Consider the following 21,929-nt stretch of genomic DNA (forward strand, 5'->3'; position numbering starts at 1 on the left):
CTCCATTCCCACCTCCTTCCATTGTGTCTTACTATACTAAGAAATCCAGAAAGCTAAATACTATATTTCTCAGACTCCCTTGCAGCTAGGCTTTTGTACATAGACAGGTGTCACCAATAGGAAAGAATACATGAGGCAGAGATCATCTTCCTGCTTTTCTGCCTTTAAGCAGAGATGTGGAGTTTCTGAAGCAGATTTCCAATGTTTCATTTGCACCTCTGGGGTGTCAAGAAGTGCATCAGTGGTGGCTTCCTGGACCCTGGATAGTGTATTCCAGCAGCAGCCTCTGACCCTCCACCTTCCTAGTTGTGACAGAGGTAGGATTTCTTTGGGTTAGTCAGTTCTGTGATACCCTGGCAATCATTCCTGTTTGTCCAGCCCTTCCAACAATATGGTAAGCCCCTTATTCTCTGAACTCAAAAGCTTTCTATTTAAATACCTAAAGGGGTTTCTGTTTCTAGCACTGAACACCAATAGCTACAGCATGGTATCTCTCTTGGGCTTGAACTACAGTAGCACCCATATAAGTACCACAGGTTTTCCAAAAAGAATGATATTTATTGCACCCCTGTGAGCAGAGGTTTTCTAATAAATGTTGCCCAGACAGCATTTTGTACTCAGCTGAGCCAGGAATAAAAAAAGCAAACGCCTTCAGAGCTTTAGTTAACAAAGAAGCAAGAATGCATCACCACCAGGCCTAAGGGACCCAGCCTCAGGCTGCTCCCATCCTAACATCTTCATTTCCTTCTGCTTGGCTGCACCTTGCCATGCGGCCTCCTCAGATGCCCTTGAACTCTCCAGGCTGATGCTAGGAGACACGAGACCATTCCTGTCAGACCACATGGACAATGCCAAAGGTTAGTCACCACCCACAGATACTCGTCAGAAATTACAAGAACAGCTTCTCTGTAATAAAGACGGGGAAAGATGGGAGGGTGGAGAATGATTAATGGCCCCTTCATAGTTGATGGGAAGCAAGTGCGATCTGCATTTTGGGTGTTGATGTTTTCTCACACAACGACATTCCCACATGGTAGCAACCTGGGAGATAAAAACAACAGCCTTGTTTGGGAGAAAGAAGGGGGTCTGTGTTCTTCAGCTGCTTTGGAAGAGAGCATGCATTTCGGGAAGTGTTGCCATAGGGGGCCAAAGGCTCCCGTCGTGTTTGGCAAAGCTGGAGGCTCTGGAAAGTCCAAAGGTGATATATTTAATAGGCGGCTGGTTTTCTTTCATCTTCATAGTAAGTGTCTAATCCCAAAGGCAAGACACAGCAGGTAAGATGAGATGAAGTCCCCATCACACTTTGCAGCTGAAACTAAGAGGGGAGAAAGGCTGAAAAACAGCAGCATGGGATTCTGCTTCTCTAAGAGGAACTGAAAGAAACACAATGAAGGCGGAGCTGATGGCAAAGAAGGAAACAAAGGAATAGAAGCCACAAAGCAGGAATACACTAGCAGGATGCAGACAAGGGACCCATGTCCATGGGACACCCATGGGGAGAAGGGAAGCACTCCAGTGAAGGGAGATGAAGCTGCAGAGGGGGATGCAGGGCCACGAGGGAAGACATTTCAAGATGTACCCTCTCCACAGCCATACTGGCTGGAAGGCTTCTGAACACTGGGAGCCTAGTTTTAAACTATGATTTCTTTTCAAGGTGGAAGAACACAAAAATATCTGCTTAACACTTCCCCAGCACTCAGCAAAATGCTTAGAGGTGAAAAATTAGGCAAAAGAATGTTTCGATTTTTACCCCCTGATTATAAAAGTAACACATGTCCACTGCAGAAAATACAAGAAAAAACAAATATTCCATGGTCCCACCATGAAGATATAACAGCTGCTTTGCTATTATTTTCTTCTCTGTGTGGATCTTTCTGAAAAAAATGAGACATCCAGTATATGAAGTTGTATATTCTCATTTCATCACTAAGTATTGTACTGTATTTTCCCATAATACTAAATATTTTTAAAAACATACTTTTCAACTAAATTAATATTTCTTGTATATAAATCTTTTGCAATTTTCTGATTATTTTCTTAGGATAAATCCCTAAAAGCTGAATTACTATGTCAATGGGAATGTTTACCTCTAAAGCTCTTACGCTTATTGCCAATTGTTTTACAAAAACTTTGCATCAATTTCCACTCCTACCACAATGTATAAGGGTGCACTCAAACCGCTTTTTGGTTTTTGCTGTAAAAAATCACCAGTCTCAGGCAATGTGGTGCTATTTTGGAAATATGTGAAGAAACCTGAAGTTTTGGTCCTGGTTCCGCTATGTGTATTTAGGAAAGTTTAGTTCACCTTTGCATGCCTCAGTTATCTTTTTTTTTTTTTCACATCTTTACTGGAGTATAAATGCTTTACAATGGTGTGTTAGTTTCTGCTGTACAACAAAGTGAATCAGCTATACGTATACATATATCCCCATATCCCCTCCCTCTTGAGCCTCCCTCCCACCCTCCCTATCCCACCCCTCTAGGTGGTCACAAAGCACCAAGCTGATCTCCCTGTGCTACGCAGCTGCTTCCCACTAGCCATCCATTTTACATTTGGTAGTGTATATATGTCCATGCCACTCTCTCACTTCATCCCAGCTTCCCCTTCCCCCCTGTGCCCTCAAGTCCGTTCTCTACATCTGCATCTTTATTCCTGCCCTGCCACTAGGTTCATCAGTATCACTTTTTAAAATTCCATATACATCATGCCTCAGTTATCTTTAGGAACACTTCAAGCTCCAACATTCTTTGAAATTATGTTTTCTTAACAAAGAAAGATAACAGAAAGTGTCATATTTTATCCAATTAGTACAATATCAAATATTAGTATTAAATGAATGCATATGTTACTGAAAATCTGTTAGGCATCTGTGGTTGGTAGAATTTAATACTCCTGAGAATAGTCACTAGAATAAGCTATTAAGGGAGGGCTTTGTATCTGTTTTGGTCACTATTATATCGCCATGACAAAATGCATGCTGGGAACATACGGGGTGCTCTATAAATATATGTTTAATGCAAGAATGAATTCATGATGAAAGTTTTATTAACTAGATGTAGCCAACCAATATAGCCAATATGCCCTTGGCCCACCTGAAGGTCATCCACAGCTTTGGTGGACAGTCCCCACACACACTGGCAGATTGCAGCCTCAAGCACCTGGGTCTCTCTGCCTGAGGACTTTTCTCTGGCCATAGGAGCAGTCTCTGTCCATGCAGGGCAAACTAGAATAGAAGCGCTGGGGAGGTAACACCCCCAGGAATAACTCTCAAATAATGAGGGCTGGGAGTTGACAGATAATACCCCAACTTCCTTGCTCCCTGGTGGGATGGTTCTGAGTTATGTTCTGCGCAATCTTTCAGAGGATCCTTAGCAGGACTGAGCCCAGTTGCCCACAGCAATAACCCTCTCATCAACACACCCTCTTTTCCTTGCTCCCTCCCTGTGCTTCCTGGGATCACCTTCCAAATCAACAACTTGCATCTAAATCCTCATCTCAGAGTCTAGCTTTGGGGGAACCCAAACACTAGAGTTGACGTTTGCAAAATTATAAGTGTATGATTTGAAAATATGTCCTCCTTTTTACAAGGAACACACACCCCATCATTTTACTTCCTGGAGGCAGGAAGTAGAGTAGTAAACTCACTTAGAGGCAGTGATGTAAGTGAGATTTTGTGACTCTGTGTGTGTCCAGAGCAGCCTTGGTCTCAAGGTTGATTTGAGAACAGATGCCAGGAAAGAGGGAAGGCAGCCAATTATTTTTAGAGAATTAAAATTGAAGAGTTAAATGTAGCTCTAAGCTGAAGAGGAATCAGAACCTGTTCTCCTCTGCCCTGGGGAAGACCTTGGCACCAGGATGCCAATCACCATACATCACCTGTGTGAGTTATTGGAACAAGGCAATGAAGGCTCATTATTTTTCTGAGTCCTTCCAGCTGTTATCACAGTGCTAAACAAAAAGAAGGTCTTCAAGAGTAGTTGACTGCTTGAAGCACCATTTGGGTATTTGGGTACTACTATACAGCAGGTGTAGAAACCACTGTATATCAGTCAGGATTTTATTGCAGACAATAGCATTCTAGCTAGGAAAAATTTGAAGGATACAGAGAATCTCTGAAAGACCAGAAAACCAGTTTAAAGGTTATGTAGTAAAGAACAATGCCACAAATTTCACCAAGGACTGGTCTGGTAGAGACACTCCTGCCACCTCCTGGGCAGCATCATAACAGCTGGTATCACCCACCCACTAATGCTGAATCTCTGCCTCACTGCTCCTGGAAGCTGGTGCTGCCAACCTCAACCTCATGGATTCATGCAGTAACACTGGCTGCTTCCACGTCACCTCAAATATGGCCTGTGTGTGTTTGATTGGCTGAGCCCTAATCCCTACCTGCAAAGGAGGTTGGGAGAGTAAGAATCTCATCCATTGTGGGGCAGTTTCCAAATATAAGAAAGGTGTTCAAAGGTGCTAGGTCAACAAGGATTTCCACTACACTTCCTTATCCGTCACTCTCCAGCGCCCTCCCCTACTGCCATAATAGCAGGTCCTATCTCTGACTACCTGTGAGCTCCAACTTACATTTGCCTAGCTGGTGGCCTCTTAATACAGGTTACATGCTGAGCACCCAGTCACACAGAAGAGGTTAGAGGAAGTGCCTCAATGTGTGATGAAATTCCCAAGGTCTCTGTGATCAGGGCCCCTGTATGAGTTCAAGGACACATCCCTGCTACCACCCAGACCAGTGCTGCCCAACAGAAATACTATGAGCCACAAACACATGCCACACATGAAATTTAAAGTTTGCTAGTTCCCACATTAAAAAAAGAATAAAAAATCCAGTGAGATTCATTTTAATAATACATTTTATTCGAACTAATGTATCCAAAAATATTATCATTTCAACAGGTAATCAATATAAAACAAAACTTTAATAAGATATATGATCTTTTTTTTTAATACTGAGTCCTCAAAATCCAGTGCAAACTTAATAATTATGGCGCATCACAATTCAGACTAACCATGTTTCGAGTGCTTAAGAGCCAAATTGGCTGGTGGCTCCCATACTGGACAGTGCAGTACTCCTTTTGGGATGGCAATGCTTGAGCTGTGTCCTCCTCCTCTTCAGCTGCAAGCCACCTGCCATACTTGTGGTCAGGGCAGCCCTTCAGAGAATGGGTATCTCTACACTGCAGTTAAGAAGCGCTGCATGATTCTGTTGAGGAGTTAAGCACAGAAGTTTCTCACTCCTGGTCCTCAGTCATCCTGGCTCCCTGAGCAGTCTACAACCCTGTTCCCTCTCTACTCTCACCTGCTGTTAAGTACTCCATGGACTGGGGACATGGGGGAGACAGGCAAGGCACTCACTTTGGGTTTAAAATTTAAAGGGATGTCAAAAAAACTCAGTAATCAAGATAAATATTTTAATACAACATTTCTAAATTAAAATTAATGCAAAAATTCATGATGAAAATAATATCAACATTTTAAATAACAGGCTCCACCAGGGCTGGGATTGGGGCAAGGTGAGGAAGGTGGGCAGTGCAAGTAGAAGGACTGTCCTTCTTCTTTCCTTTGCCTCAAGTGGCTCTCAGTGTCACTAGATAATGGGGCCACTTTTCTAGGACTTTCCTAAGTGCTCAATATGTATTGCTGGGTAATGAAATAAATGAATGAGCAAAAAAAAAGTCCTTTCCGAATAAAAAAGCACTTTATTATTTAGGCTCAAATTCAATTTTAATGAAAAGCAGTAATACATTGCTTTGACACAATTACAATCAAAATCTCACTGGAGGGACTTCCCTTGTGGCACAGTGGTTAAGAATCCGCCTGCCAATGCAGGGGATACGGGTTCGAGCCCTGGTCTGGGAAGATCCCACATGCCGTGGAGCAACTAAGCCCGTGAGCCACAACTACTGAGCCTGAGCTCTACAGCCCGCGAGCCACAACTACTGAAGCCCGCGCACCTAGAGCCCGTGCTCCGCAACACGAGAAGCCACCGCAATGAGAAGCCCACGCACCGCAACGAAGAGTAGCCCCCACTCGCCACAACTAGAGAAAGCCTGCGCGCAGCAACGAAGACCCAACGCAGCCAAAAATTAATTAATTAATTAATTATTTAAAAATCTCACTGGAATTTTTTTAACTTGCCAAATTGATTCTAGCATTTACACTGAAGAATAAGCAGGTGAGAATAGTGAACAGTGAACAAGAGCATGTCTGGAGAAATTAGGAAGAATGCAAGCCCGGTCTAGTTTCTGCTTCTTGGCTGGGCAGCCCTCAGCCCCAACTCCCACACAGTAAGGCCCCAGCAACCGCTCTTCAGTGTGGGGCAAATCATACTGTGAGGGAACCCTTTCCACTCCCAGAACTGTTCTTAGGTAAGAAGTGGTTAAACACTCAGCAAGAGCCTTGAAGGGGGAAAAAAAGAAAAGAATGTTCCCAAAGTACAGCCTATGCCCTGAGGAGTTTCTGAAATCAGGGAGGTAAATGCCAGCAGTCTCCACCCCACAGATCTTCAACCACTCTTTCCCATCCCTAGACCACCCCCACCCCACCCCCAGGACCTGGCCACCTTGTCCCAGTCCCTCTTCTAGCAGCATCTATTAGGTCACTTCCATGTCTCCCACCTCCTGACCACCTCTCACTGCCCACACAGCGTGGACCTCAAAACCCCAGACAAGGACGGAGCTCTGTTTGGTCTAACTCTACCACTCACTCATCTTTTTCTCTACCCACTTCCCAAAGGCACTAAGCACTTCCCAAAGGCCCCGCCTTCTAATACCATCCCATTGGGGGTTAGGGTTTCATTATATGGATTTGGGGGGTATGGGGACACAAACATTCAGACCATAGCAGATAGGTACTCATTTTCTTCCTTTCTCCCCTTGAGGCAACGAGGCTTCTCCTTTGGGGGTGGCCTCTGGCTTCCAGCTTCCTGGCCTTTGAAACCACACTCCAGCATTCTGGCTTCTCTTCAGGAAGTATCCCTGGCCCAGAGGCACAAAAGCTTGTGGTTGCAGCTTGGGCCTTCCCTGACCTCAGTGACCAGGACCCTGGGAGTAAGGCCCTATGTCCACATCTGGGCCCAAGCCCTCTGAAGCTGCGCTCACAAGAATGCCCCAAGGTCTCTGCCATACTGTCTCCTCCCACTCCCCTTTGTTCTCTCCCCACTTCCTCCCTCTGTTCCTCTTCTCCTTGTATCAGACTCTGGGACACAGCCTTGAAGAGTCTGGGTACCTTCCTGCATCACCCATAGCCAAGGCAACAACTGTACCAAAATTAAAGTTTATCCAAGAACAACTGCTAGTTAACATATTACTGTGATTACTGAAGTAGTTCTGTACTTTCTGGGAAGAAAATGTCAGTAGTTTGTTAAATGGGTCTTCTTGGTCTGACAGGATTCATCTTCCATTGTCTTGCTTTCCCCCAAAGACAAATGCAACATTTCAGAACCAAGAACTTTCTGACCCCTTTGCTAGTCCTTCCCTGTTCCATCAAAGCTTCCCTATCATGTGTTCACATCATCAGGATTTTACACAGAGCCTTATCAGCTAATTAATAAAGCAGTGATTTTCAAGCTGATCTGTATAAACATTTAATATGAGTTTCTTACCTATATATAAAATGTTTACATTATTTAAAAAACCAACACATTCCAGTAGTTACAAACAAAATGGTGTAACCATTAATATGCATAAATCATTGCAAAAATTTTTTTGATCTGTCTCCTAAAGCAAAGGAAATAAAAGCAAAAATAAACAAATGGGACCTAACTAGACTTATAAGCTTTTGCACAGCAAAGGAAACCATCAACAAAACAAGGAGACAACCTACTGAATGGGAGAAAGTATTTGGTAATGATATGACCGATAAGGGGCTAATATCCAAAATATATAAACAGCTCACACAAGTCAACATCAAAAAAACAAACAACCCAATTAAAAAATGGGCAGAAGACCTGAATAAACATTTTTCCGAAGGAGACATACAGATGGCCAACAGGCACATGAAAAGATGCTCATCATCATTAATCATCAGAGAAATGCAAATTAAAACCACAATGAGATATCACTTCACACCTGTCAGAATGGCTATAATCAGAAAGAACACAAATAACAAATGTTGGCAAGGATGTGGAGAAAAGGGAACCCTCGTTCACTGTTGGCGGGAATGTAAATTGGTGCAGCCACTGTGGAAAACAGTACGGACATTTCTCAAAAAAATAAAAATAGAACTGCCATATGACCCAGCAATTCCTCTCCTGGGTATATATCCTCAAGAAACGAAAACACTAATTTGAAAAGATACATGCACTCCAAGGTTCATAGCAGCATTATTTACAACTGCCAAGATACAGAAGCAGCCTAAGTGTCCATCAGCAGATGAATGGATAAAGATGTGGTGTATATATTTATACATGATGGAATACTACTCAGCCATAAAAAAGAATAAAATTTTGCATTTGCAACAACGTGGATGGACTTGGAGGGTATTAGGCTAAGTGAAATAAGTCAGACAGAGAAAGATAAATACTGTATGATATCACTTACATGTGGAATCTAAAAAATAAAACTAGTGAGTTTAACAAAAAGGAAACAGACTCACAGATACAGAGAACAAACTAGTGGTTACCAGTGAGGAGAGGGAAGGTGGGAGGGGCAAGAAAGGGGTAGGGATTAAGAGGTGCGAACTATTATGCATAAAATAAATAAGCTACAAGGATATACTGTACAATGCAGAGAATACAGCCAATATTTTATAATATCTATAAATGGAGTATAACCTTTAAAAATTGTGAATCACTGTTGTACACCTGTAACTTATATCGTACATCAACTATACCTCAATTTAAAAAAAAAAAACACATTCCAATAGGTATAAATAAAATGGCGCCGCCATTAACATGCTGGTTGGACATATCTTTCGGCAAACTTTAATGCCTTATTGCTGTCCCTAAGAGTATATTTGAGCTTCTTGTGAAAGAGCCCTTGATTAGAAAGTGAATGCCTAGTGAGAGACTTAAAAAATCTCCAGGCCTGCACACATCTCCTCACATACTGCTCACAAGCCCAAGGGGACACAGAGCTGAGCCCGAGTGCCCTGCACTCAAAAGCTTGTCACAAAATTACACGTGAATAACAAGAACTGAAGCAGTGTGTTACAGGAGTAATCGCTGAGAATGAAAATTCACTTTGGGGTTTTTCTTTCCTGCACTTCCTTATAGTGACTCTCATCTGGACAGTCAGGGGCATCCATGTTGCCTTGAGGACTACTGAAGGTGGAATGCAAAGAGAAGATGTTCAGATACTACTGTCCAAAATAAGAACCTGAAGCCCGCAGCAAAAACAACATCATTTTGAAGGCGAAAGCAGGATTGGTTGAGAGGAAAGTCTCTTGATAGAAAGAGAAGGGCAGTTTTCACACTGCTCAGAAAGGCAGTTTTGTTACTGCAGTACAGCCTATCTATCTTGACTAATATAATATCCGGTGAGAGAGGGCAAAGAGCCTAATGCAAGCAGAAGGCAGATGTCTATAAATGTTGCCTGAAGAAAGCGTTCTCTAAAGTGATAAGGTCACTTTTCCAAGAGTTATGTCCTCACCTCGAAGTCAGGCACCTCAATTCATGAAGCTGCACCAGAAGAACTTGACCAAGAAAAAGGAAAAAGAATATCCTTCCTTTCAGGCTTTTTCTTTTTTGCATGTGGCTCAAGATTTAAACTTATCTGTCATTTGTCATTTAACATTCCTTCACACAATTTAAGTAGAAGGTAGGTTCTATTCCAAAGCACAAAACCAAGGAAGGCTAAAGCATAAAACCAACCCCTTTTTTTTTCTTAAAGAGTTTACTATCAGATTGGAAGAAATTCTTAAAACCCTAGAGCCATCTCTTCGTGCATATCATGAGTCTATTTTTTCTTCTACAATGAATTTTCCTTGCTTTGAGTCTCTTCAGATAGTCAAAAACACTATAAGAGACCATGTAGTTTTCCTGATCAAATGTGCATGGATTACAGAATGTGCCAGCACTTTGGAATGCACTTTGAACTTTAAACTCATATCAGTTTCTCATTTTACTATCATTTTTTTCCGTCCATCTAATTTTCTCTAAGTTTCTACTCTGTTCAGGGAACAATTGAGAAGGTGGTATGCAGCTAAAATTAAAACCTGCCACTTCCCACATAAAATATGTAAATAGTGCAGCGCAGTTTGCATTTTTAAAGACAGCAACTTCAAATTCTCTTAAGTAGTCTAAGAAAAACCATAGATCAATTTAACCCAGTAACCTCCAACCCTTCACATTCCACAGGATTTTTATTCTAATTAATGGGAAGGATTAACATCTGGATGTTTGGCTTCCCTCTAGTATCTGCCATTCGGTTGACTTGGTTTATTATCCGCATATGGCTGAATGAGTCCCTTACTCTCATTCTTCAAAATTCTATGAAAAGCAACCAAAATGGAAAACTTCTTCTGACTCCTGCCTTGGAAAAGAATGTACTGGTCAGCATTATCAGAATCAGACTGTGGGGAAGTAGTGTGGGCCCCACCTTACAGTTACCCTGACTCTTAGGTGTCTAGTTGAGACACTAGAGCCTCAGGTAGACTCTGCAGTACTGAGGACTGTTGAAGGACTTTATCATTTTGCTGATACGGTTTTCTGAAATTAGAATTATTTATAATACATCATTTTAAAGTAATGGGAATAAATGCATTTTGTTAACTGATAGGCATAAACACTAAGGTCTGTCCCTACATTTCCTCAAGTCTTCCAAACTTCTAGAGTCATCCTATTCTTTAATAGCAAATGTTTTGAGCCCCTGAATTATTCAGGTTAAACTATGCTATGCTACAGCAACGAATTAATTCCAAATTCTAATAGAGATTATTTCTCATTCACACAAAATTCATTGTAGGTGTTCGAGTTGAAAGGCTCTCCCAGGTGGCTTTTCTTCAAGCATTGATTCAGGGGTCCAGGTTCCTTCTACCTTGTAAGCCTGTCATCCCCTATATGCTTTGAATCCTCTGAATTTGGCTGACTGATGAATAAAGTGAGAGAATACAGAAGAGCACATGGGATGGTTTAGGGGCCTAGAAATGAGATGCACCACTTCCACCCCTATTCAATTAGTCACATGGCTCCACCTAGATGCAAGGGGGCAGAGAATACAGTCAACTGAGTGCCCAGGAAGAGGAAATGGGTTTGACGCGCATTTAGCCAATCTGCCCCAGCCACGTACCAACAGAAACCACAATGTTCGATTCCATCAAATCGCCAAGAAGTCTCATTCACCTAATTCTATTTTTATTAAATATATAATTACATATTATTAAACATCATATTTAGTATTCTACATGATATAATAGCAATCATTCACAACTGAGGGTGATTTTTGACTCTTCTCCAGAGGACACTTGGCAGTGTCTGGAGACATTTTTGGTGGTCACAACTGGAAGGGATAGTAAGCTTCTGGTTTCTTGTTCAGCATATAAGGAGCTTGTAAATCATCACTCGCAGCTCCACAATAAGAAAAAAGCTGAAGAAAGTGAAATTCAACAACTCTTCTTAGATTCTTCAGAGAACTGAGGTCATAGGGCAAACTACTGCCCCCAAATTTGGACAGACAGACAGACAGACAGACACGAAGAATCATGTTTTACCATCAGAAGCAGAAATCACTACTGGAACCTGTACAGGATAGGAAAATCTAAGCTTTAATTAACAAAAGCTGGAAGCTCAATACGGACAATCTTGTGAATTTAAAATGCCACAGGGTCCCAGCCTTAAGGGAGCCCCACTCTTTCCTGAATTTTACCTCCAGGAGCCCTATCAGGTTTTCACAGTTAAGACTGAAGGGAGAGAGAGGGGACAATGAGGGGAAGAAAGAATAGCGATATGAAAAACAGATGCATAATTTATGATCCCATAGTCTTGTGCAAGAAGTGGGTTCATTCTCAGTTCTGAGCTTCCTAGCTGTCTACCCATCGTGGGAAACTCAATGAGTTCCATGACTCACTTTGTCTATTGTTAGCTAGTGACATTTCAGAGAAGCTTCTTCATCGGGTACTCATAATGCAGATACTGCATAAAATAGTGATAGAGGGAGAAATAACAACCTTGAACTTAATATGATATCAAGTTTCTCAATGCCAGTCAGCATTACAACAGCTAAACACAAATCAGCAAAAGCACGTCTACTGGGGCCAAGATAAGTTAGATAAAGAGCTATCTCAGGGTCGGGCTGATTCCAAGAAAAAATTTTAGCATATCTAAAGGAATGAAAAGACTACATGTTTATTCAGGAAATCTCTCATAAAGAACCTTCCCATTAAGTCACTCAAGGGCACCATCTAACCACCTTCCCACTCCCAACGGTCTTGTTGATGATTACTGAGCCACTGGTCGGCCAGTGACAGTTCTCAAGGTTCTTCAGCCTCAATACATACAAAAACCCAGTTTTCAGAAATACAAGATGCAGCATAAAACCACATTAAATAGGACCAACTGAAGGAAAGGAAGTCTAGACTCATGAAAGTTCTAAATATTCAAAAGATATTCCAGTCCTTTAACATAATACAAGCAATTAACTAAAATATTACCATTAGAATTTCTCAAAGACTTGCTTTAGTAAGTTATTTCTAATTAATATATTTTCTACCACTTTTTTAAATGTATTTTTTTAAATTTAATTTTATTTATTTTTGGCTGCATTGGGTCTTCGTTGCTGTGCACGGGCTTTCTCTAGTTGCGGCGAGCGGGGGCTACTCTTCGTTGCGGTGCACGGGCTTCTCATTGCAGTGGCTTCTCTTGTTGTGGAGCACAGGCTCTAGGCACACGGGCTTCAGTAGTTGTAGCATAGGGGCTCAGTAGTTGCGGCACTCAGGCCCTAGAGTGCGCAGGCTTCAGTAGTTGCGGCACGTGAGCTCAGTAGTTGTGGCTTGCGGGCTCTAGAGCTCAGGCTCAGTAGTTGTGGCACATGGGCTTAGTTGCTCCACAGCATGTGGGATCTTCCCAGACCAGGGATCAAACCCGTGTCCCCTGCACTGGCAGGTGGATTCCTAATGACTGCGCCACCAGGGAAGTCCCTTTTCTACCACTTAATGCTGCCAAAAACTTGAAAATGGTTTGTTTCCCAAAGAGTTTAAGTAGGTTACATGCCTTTCTTGACCCATATAAACTTATGTATAACCTACTAATTTGCTTATTCTTCATCATACTCAAGGCATTAATTCAGAATCAGGTAGTGAGAAATTTACAGAGGTTAAAACATAATGAGTCTTGACCTTCGAATCAGGCATGTGAAGCATATGCTCTTTTGTCTTTGTGTTATTTTTAAAGATTAAAGGGAAATTTCCTCGTGTTTCTAGCAGAGGCAGGGGAAACATGGCCTTTTAAAAAAATATTTATTTACTTATTTATTTGGCTGCACTGGATCTTAGTTGTGGCATGTGGGATCTTCGTTGCCGCGTGCAGGATCTTCAGTTGAAGCACGTGGGATCTTTTAGTTGCGGCATGCGGGATCTTTTTTTAGTTGCGGCACGTGGGACCTTTTTTAGTTGTGGCATGCGGGATCTTTTAGTTGCAACATGCGAACTCTTAGTTGCAGCATGTGGGATCTAGTTCTCTGACCAGGGATCGAACCAGGGCCCCCTGCATTGGGAGTGCGGAGTCTTAACCACTGGACCACCAGGGAAGCCCCAACATGGCCATTTTGAAATATGCCTAGATCATTCTGTGCTTCTTAACAAAGCCTATTCTCAAGAAAACTATTTTTCCAGGGCCTTACCAACTGGGGTTTTACTAACTGACCTGGGAGAAGGGAAACACCCAACTCCAGCCACCTCTAGCCTTCCTATCTCACCTAAGGTTGAGGGGGGGATAAAAGGCACTTGTGGGGGGTACAGACTCACTAAAAGACTAAGACCTAATCATAGGATTATAGAATATATCCCACACCTTACCACATCAATATGGGCTCCTGTATAATAATAAAGTAATACAACTGAAAGAATTGCACATCTCAGACCTTATTTAAGAAGACTCTAGGGAAACCCAAAGACAACAGGGGATACAAAAATAAGGACATCAGAGGAAATTTTAGCTTTTGATACCTACAGCTAAGGCAAACAATAAGCACAACTTAACTCCTAAGCAGATAAAACATAAAAACCTCACACTAGAGGGATATGTACCTCAGTTCTTTTTATCATTACATCATGTGTGACTTTCTACAAATAATTACCAGGCATTCCAAAAGGCAAAAAACACACCCAGCATCAGAATCAGACTCAGGTATGGCAGAGATTTTGTAATTATTAGACTGAGAATTTAAAGCAACTATGATTAATATACTCAAGTCTCTAATGGAAAAAGTGGATAACATGCAAAAGCAGATGGAAATGTAAACAGAGAGACAGAAATTCTCGGAATCAAAAGGAAATGCTGGAAATCAAAAACACTAACAGAAATGAAGAATGCCTTTGATGGGCTCGGCAACAGATTAGACATGACTGAGGAAGGGATCAGTGATATGTTAATAGAAACTTCTAAAACTGAAATACAAAGAGAAAAAAAATTAAAAGATAGAACATAATATCCAAGAACTATGGGACAATTACAAAAGTGTCATATATGTATAATAGAAATACCAGATGGAGTAGAAAAAGAAGAAATATTTGAAGTAATAACTGAGAATTTTCCAAAATTAATGACAGACACCAAACCACAGATCCAAGAAGCTCAGAGAACACCCAAAAAGATAAATATTAAAAAATCTATACCTAGACATATCATATTTAAACTGCAGAAAATCAAAGACATAAAATATTGAAAGAAGACAAAGAAATAAAACACTTTACCTATAGAGGAGAAAAGTTAAGAATTACATCAGACTTCTCTTCAGAAATCATGCAAGCAAGAAGAGACTGGAGTGAAATATTTAAAGTGTTGAAAGAAAAAACCCACCAACCTACAATTCTGTATCCAGTCAAATTATCCTTCAAAAGTGATAGAGAAATAAAGACTTTTTTAGACAAACAGAAATTGAGGGAATTTGTTGCCAGTAGACTTGCCTTGCAAGAAATGTTAAAAAAAAAAGTTCTTCTAGAAGAAGAAAAATGATATAGGTCAGAAAGTCAGAACTACATAAAGAAGAGTGCAATAGAAGGAATAAGTAAAGGTAAAATAAAATATTTTTCTTTTTCTAATTCTTAATTAACCTAACACAACAGTTCATAATAATTGTAGCAGCAATGTATTCAGCGAATGTAACTTATGAATAAGTGAAACGGATGACAGCAGGTTATAAGGGATGGGAGGGAGGAATTGTGAATACTCTGTTATAAGGTATTTGCACTACCTATGAAGTGGTATAGTGTTCTTTGAAAGTCGATTTGGAATCATTGTAAATATATATTGAAAACTCTAGAGCAACCACTAAATAGAAGTTATTAAAAAAAAAGAAGTATAATTGATATGCTAAGAGAGGAGAGAAAACGGAATCATATAAAATGCTCAATTAAAACAAGAGAAGGCAGGGCTTCCCTGGTGGCGCAGTGGTTGAGAATCTACCTGCTAATGCAGGGGACACGGGTTCGAGCCCTGGCCTGGGAAGATCCCACATGCCGCAGAGCGGCTGGGCCCGTGAGCCACAACTGCTGAGCCTGCGCGTCTGGAGCCTGTGCTCCGCAACGAGAGAGGCCCGCGCATCGCGATGAAGAGTGGCCCCTGCTTGCCACAACTGGAGAAAGCCCTCGCACAGAAACGAAGACCCAACACAGCCAAAATCAATCAATCAATCAATCAATCAAACATACGCATCTGATTCAAGATCCTCATTAAAAAAAAAAAAAAAACAAAAAAACAAGAGAAGGCAGAAAAAAGTAGAAGACCAAACAAACAAACAAAGGACAAGGGCAATGAACAGAAAACAGTAACGACTAGGGGGATGCTACTGGCATCTAATGAGTAGAGACCAGAGATGCTGCTGAACATCTTTAAATGCACAGGACAGACCCCTGCAACAAGGACTTATTCAATCCAAAATGTCAATAGGGATGAGGTTGATAAACTCTGTTATACCAATGTCTCATCAACCCCATGAATTATATATCTGAAAATTTTGTTAGTTACCGAATATGGCAGAGACAGCTAACCATACGATAAAATTCATGCATTTGCTTCCATGTATAAAATTGTTGCTAGGAAATGGTTTCTCCGTCAGGTACTATATTTCTAGCATATGGGTAGAGCCATATGGCTAGCTTTTGACAAAGGAAAGTGAGCACATGTGATGTGTGCCCCTTCTGAGCTCAGGTGGTTAGGAAGCAGGTGTGCCTTCTCCATCTTCTTTTCTTTCACTTGGCTGCTAGCTAGACACAAAGGATTAAGCAGTAGAGTCTTATGCCCTATAGGACAGCAGAGACACAAGATGGAAGGAGCCTGGGTTCCTGAATGACTGCATAGAACACTGTCTGCTGACCAGGAACTCCCTGTGGACAGCTATGAAGGCAAGAAATAAATTCTATTCTACTAAGCCACTAAAATTTGGGGGAATACTTTTTACAGCAGCTAGAATCTCCCTAACTAATACAGTGAAGTTTTAAAAGGTGCTTGCTTCCAAAAGAAACCTGAATCACCAACATTAAAAACTTACTATTGAGGTAACACATCTCTTGAACAACTTCTTCAATTGTTCAGGAGACACTGCAGATTCTGTCACAAGGGTTATGTTATGAAGACTCCATTTCTTATGAAGTTTTCAAACAAGACTTTATCTTGAAATAATGACTATCACATGTGTCATTCTCCCTTATCCTTCTCCCCCTCCCCTGGCTGAGCGAGACGTATAGTATCTTTCTCTTGTAACAGCCCCAGTTAAATTTCCCAGTTACCCCAGGAGCTTATGGACCAGCCCAGCTTCCAGTTCCCCTAAAAAAGAGAACTTCAGGTGCCATCTCACTCACTGGTAAACCACCAATTCTGTTTCTGTTGCTGTAGAGAACACAGAGTCCAGTAGAAACTGGTCAGTCCCTATTAATATTTTGAATATTAAAAGAAGGAGACTTTATCTAAATGTACCCTACCTAAAGCTATAGTGAACCATGCTAGACACATATACATAAGAATCTCGTATGCAACAAAGGTCATCATACTAATCAGTGGTGAACTAAAGTTTTATTAAATAAACTGTCTCAGGCCAACTAGCTGACTAAACCAGAAAAAAAAAATAGCCCCAAAGTTAGATTCTTACTTCACACCATACCAGAAAATAAATTCTTGATGGGTTGATAATTAAAAGAGAAACACAAATTTAAAAACAAATGCTTAAATCATATTGACATGGTAACAAACTTCCAAAATATAAAAGCAGAGAAAGAAATCAATATGATCATCTATAAACACCATAAATAAAATTAAAAGGCAAATGAGCAAGCAAGGAAAATATCTGTACTACATTTAATATTATTGACCTAAATATTTTAAAAATCAGTGTCTTTTAACAGATGAAATCCTAAAAAAAAAAAGAACATGAAAAAATAAATAAAAGATGAAATCCTAATGGAAAAAATAGGTGAAGGTTGTGATAGACACTTCACAAAAGAAGAAATAAAAATAGCTAATAATGTGCGAGAGAATGTTCAATTTCCAACTAATAAATGAATGCAAATTAAAACATACTATTTTTACCTTTCAAACTGATAATAATTTAGAAATGATAATTTATAAATTGTCCTACTCTGTTTTGATAAATGTGCAATGACATGAACAGTCTCATTACCTTCTTAGAATGCTATAAACTGCGAAGACATCCTGAAAGGCAATTTGGCAATATAGATCAATGGCTTTAGAAAATACCACAAACTTGACCCAATAATTCTACTTCTAGGAATTATAGCTACTAAAGAGGTAATCAGAAAAGTGGACAATGATGAATGTACAAGGATTGCCCCCCCAGCTTTGTCTATAATAGAAAAAATTGGGAATCACCTAGAAGAACGTCTAAATAAATGATGGCACACTTATTTAATAAAACCTTAAGCATCCAGTAAAGAACACATTTTCAAGGAATATTTAACGACATGAGAAAATGCTCAGAACATAACGGAAAAAGCAGGATATAAAACTGTATATTTCATGTCACAATTTTATAGTGAAATGCAATGAAGAAATGTTAGTAGTAGTCTCTGTAGTGAGATTATGGGTGGTTTCTAGTTTCTTCTTTATTCTTTTCAGTGTTTATCCTCCACATTATCTAATTTTAAAAGTTTTTACCTTTATAATCAGGAAAAAAGCAAATGAAATGTTATAATCCTTTTTAGCTTTACCATATTTCCAGGGGGAAATTCTGTCTTGATTATTCGTAAAGCTGAACGTTCTGTTTCCGACTTGGTAGAGCCTGTATACACTAAGGACTGACTCTAAGTCAGCTATCCGGGTGGGCCTGGTAAACTTCTCACTTTGTTACTCAGGCAACTTCCCAGTTCAATGTTTTCCATGCCAGCCTTGTCTGTGGCACAACTTAGAAGTTCTGAATTTTTTAAGAACTCAAGCGAAATTCCTCAGAAAACATATCTGGTTAGTAGCTGCCCATTCAATGAAGCAGTGAATGTAATGGGGAGCAAAGACAGGGAATTCTTTAAAAAGCACTTATTTTACTTGAATTATCTAGAAAGAAAAGGAAAGGGAGGAGGGAAACCTCTTGGATCTAAAAAAAAAATCGCTGCAGTGTCCATTGAAGGTCACCATTCCGGTTGTAGGATGCTGTGTAACAGATCACTTCAAAGCTTAGTGGCTTAATACAAGAATCATTTATTACCTCTCATGGTTTTCTGAAGTTCAGGAATCTGGGAACAGCTTAACTGGTGAGTCTGGCTCAGAGTCTCTCATGAGATTGCATTAAGATGTCAGCTTGTCTGGGGCTGGATCAGGATCCACTTCCAACATGGCTCACACTCATGGCTGGTAAATTGGTGCAGGCTGTTGTCTGCAGGCCTCAGTTCCTCTCTCTGTGGGCCCCTGCACAGAGCTACAGAGGTGTCCTCATGGCATGGTGCTGGCTTCTCCTAGAGGGAGGGATCCAAGGCAGAGGCCCCAATGCTTCTTAGGACCTAGCCTCAGCAGTCACACTGTCACTTCTGCAATATCCTATTGGTGACATAGGTCAGCCCTATTCAATGGGGGAGGGAAGGAGAGGGGAGGGGTGGGGTGTGACTACCAGGAGGCAAGAATCAGTGGAGGCCATTATATAGGCTGACTGCCTGGTTACCTATCCAGCATCTTGACAATGACCACTTCCTGACAAAACCACAGACTTTTGTTTGGGTGTCTTTCTTTCCCCGATACCATTGGTGAGACTAATTGAGCTAAATGTAATTACAGCCCCTTTGACAGTGATTGGCTCAAAATTCCACACCTAAGTCAGTTAGCACACGGCATTCTCCCAGCCTCCATGATTATTCAGGGGTTGGCGTATGACCAGATTCAGGCCAATGAGGCACAAGAGGACACTTTTGGGGTGCTTCTTAAAGAGAACCACCAGAAAAGATGGTTCCTGTCTTCCTCGGGCGTTTTGGGGTATGGATCTGAGCCCCAGGGGTGCTGTAGCACCTTCTACCAGCCTGAGAATCAAGCCACCCTGTGGAGGAGGAGAGCTGAAAGATTCTCAAGAGAAGATGGTCTTCATAGGACCAAAGCTGATCACTGCCCTGCCAATGGGCTCGTCATTTATTTGGAGCAATTAATTTCCCATATTTTTGAAGACACTTTAAGATAGGGTTCCTAGCATATACAACCAAACCTGATTTTTCTCACTTGCAAAATGGAGATAGCATGAGGCTAAAAGAAATGAAGACAAATGTTTTGACTAGAAGAAATCTTGCTCTTTAACATTAGGGGTAATTATATCTACTTGAACCAAACCAAAATTTGGGACAGCTACCCTGATATGTGGATAAGAGTATTACCAAGCAGCTTTGATCCAACACGTCCAGAACCAACAATGGCTACACCCATAGGCCAAAGAGATGACTGCTTTGGGTGTGCAATGTCAGGACTGCCTGAACAGGATGTGCTGGGATCTGGGGTCCCAGCTGGGGGAACAGTAAGCTCGAGATTTCTGAGCTGTGGCGAGGGACACCAGGAGAGGTCACACAAAACTGATCTTCAAAATGAGCACCAAGTGGCCCTGAGAGGTCCACCACTTCTGGCCAGTGCCTGAAATGCCACATGAGCCCCTTGATCTAAGGCTGAGAGGAGGAACATGATGAAGCTTAACAGTCACTAGCATCTCACCATAAATTGAGGTCTTAGCCCCACCTGAGATTTGTGTGCAATATTTGTACAGAATAAAGGAACATGCCATGGAAGTGAAGGGACAGAGAAAGAGGTCCAAGAATCTGGAGGGCACTGAAGACTAACTTGGCTGCATCATACTTTTGCAGATAGCATAAAAACTTGGCTGATTCAGTTTTGCCAATGGCAGGTCATTTACGATATTTAAGAAGCATGTAAATAGACTTACTATAATGCCAGGCACTGCACTGAGTGCTTTACATTTACTTATTTAATCCCGTCAACAATCCCATGAAATAGGTATTCTTATCATCCTTATTTTACAGATTAGGAAACTGTAAAATAAGGCACAGAGATGTTAAGAGACTGGCTCAAGGTCACACAGCTAGAAACCAAGGCACAGAGAGGTTAAGTGACTTGCCCATTATCACACAGCTGGTAAGTGGTAGAGTCAGGATTTGAATACAGTCTTTGCTGCCAGGGCCCATGCTCCTAACCACCATGCCTGCTGCCTATGTTATCACATTTCAGTTTCTTTGCAGGCTTGCTGCTAAATGTCCCCTGGTGGGGATGTTCCTCTCTGCATGACTGTTTACCCTAGGGTCTTAGTGAAGCTGGAGCAGATTTAAGTACATGTGGTAGCTGTGGGTGGTTTTTCTATCAGGTCTGGCCCTCAGTCCTGGGACACTGGGTTGCCACAAACTCTAGTTATGCTGTCTTCAACCAGCCTGATGAATAGCCATAACTTAATGCAGCCAATCACGAGGGACTCAGGCCAACCATTTACTTCTTTGCCCAAGCTTCCTGATCATTCCAGGCCTCTGCCCATCACACACCCTCCTTCTTAAATACTATCATCAGTGCTGGGGTCATTAGGGAGAAAACCAATGAAGAGGAAATGATTATAAAAGTTACATCTGCTGTTCAGGCAGCTGTTCTCTTTCCTCGTTAGGACAATCAATCATTTTTCAACCTCATTTTTGTAACTAGGAAAAGGCTTCATTTATTCTAAGACTAAGGAATAGGAATGAGGGAATTAAATCCCACAGGTCTTTAGCTGATGGGATTTTTTTTTTAATATTCTGTCCTCACCAATGACCTAATTAAGCTTTCAGAGAATGATAAACTCTCAGTTCCTCTGTCTTGTTTCCATCCGTGCTTTTGCAGAAGAGGAGCTCCACACCCCCAGTAGTCCATGCCTTTTCTTCCAGCTTTCTTTTCAGTCTCATCTTTGTAGATTAAGCTCAGCTTTCTCTGACTTCCTGTAAGGGCTTCTTGGAAATGTGTCATCATCACTAAAACTTCACAGCCAAGTTGCAGTGTCATAGAGGCATTAAGTCATATATCCGTGGAGTCAGAACTGTAGGGGAGGAAATTCACCCCTTGTAATGATGATGAGTCCCAACTATGGAGGCAGACTGCCCAGGTTCAAATATCAACTTTGCCCCTTACTAGCTATTTGACCTTGGGCACATTACTGAGCCTCTTGGTGCCTTGGTGTCCTCATCTGCAAAATGGAGAATAAAAGTATATACAGATCTCCTGGGGTTGTCGTGGGGATAAGTTAAATAATAGTATACATAAAGCACTTAAAACAGTGCCTGGCACACAGTAAACAAAATTTTATGTATATCTATT

General features: G+C 41.2%; 1 protein-coding gene across 5 annotated transcripts in view; it reads right to left on the reverse strand.

Annotated features, from left to right (window-relative positions):
* RAI2 (retinoic acid induced 2) overlaps positions 1-21,929 on the reverse strand; it is a 411,537-nt gene that overhangs the window by 331,504 nt on the left and 58,104 nt on the right. The window contains exon 1 of one of the 5 annotated variants that reach the window (XM_057538163.1): positions 5,020-5,060. The exons of the other annotated variants lie outside the window; for them this stretch is intronic. The gene's annotated coding sequence lies outside the window, so the exon portion shown is untranslated. Of the gene's footprint in view, positions 1-5,019; positions 5,061-21,929 lie in introns of those variants that run through there. 5 annotated transcript variants of the gene reach the window in all.

This window comes from Balaenoptera acutorostrata, chromosome X (genome assembly GCF_949987535.1).
Source record: "Balaenoptera acutorostrata chromosome X, mBalAcu1.1, whole genome shotgun sequence".
Taxonomy (NCBI): domain Eukaryota; kingdom Metazoa; phylum Chordata; class Mammalia; order Artiodactyla; family Balaenopteridae; genus Balaenoptera; species Balaenoptera acutorostrata.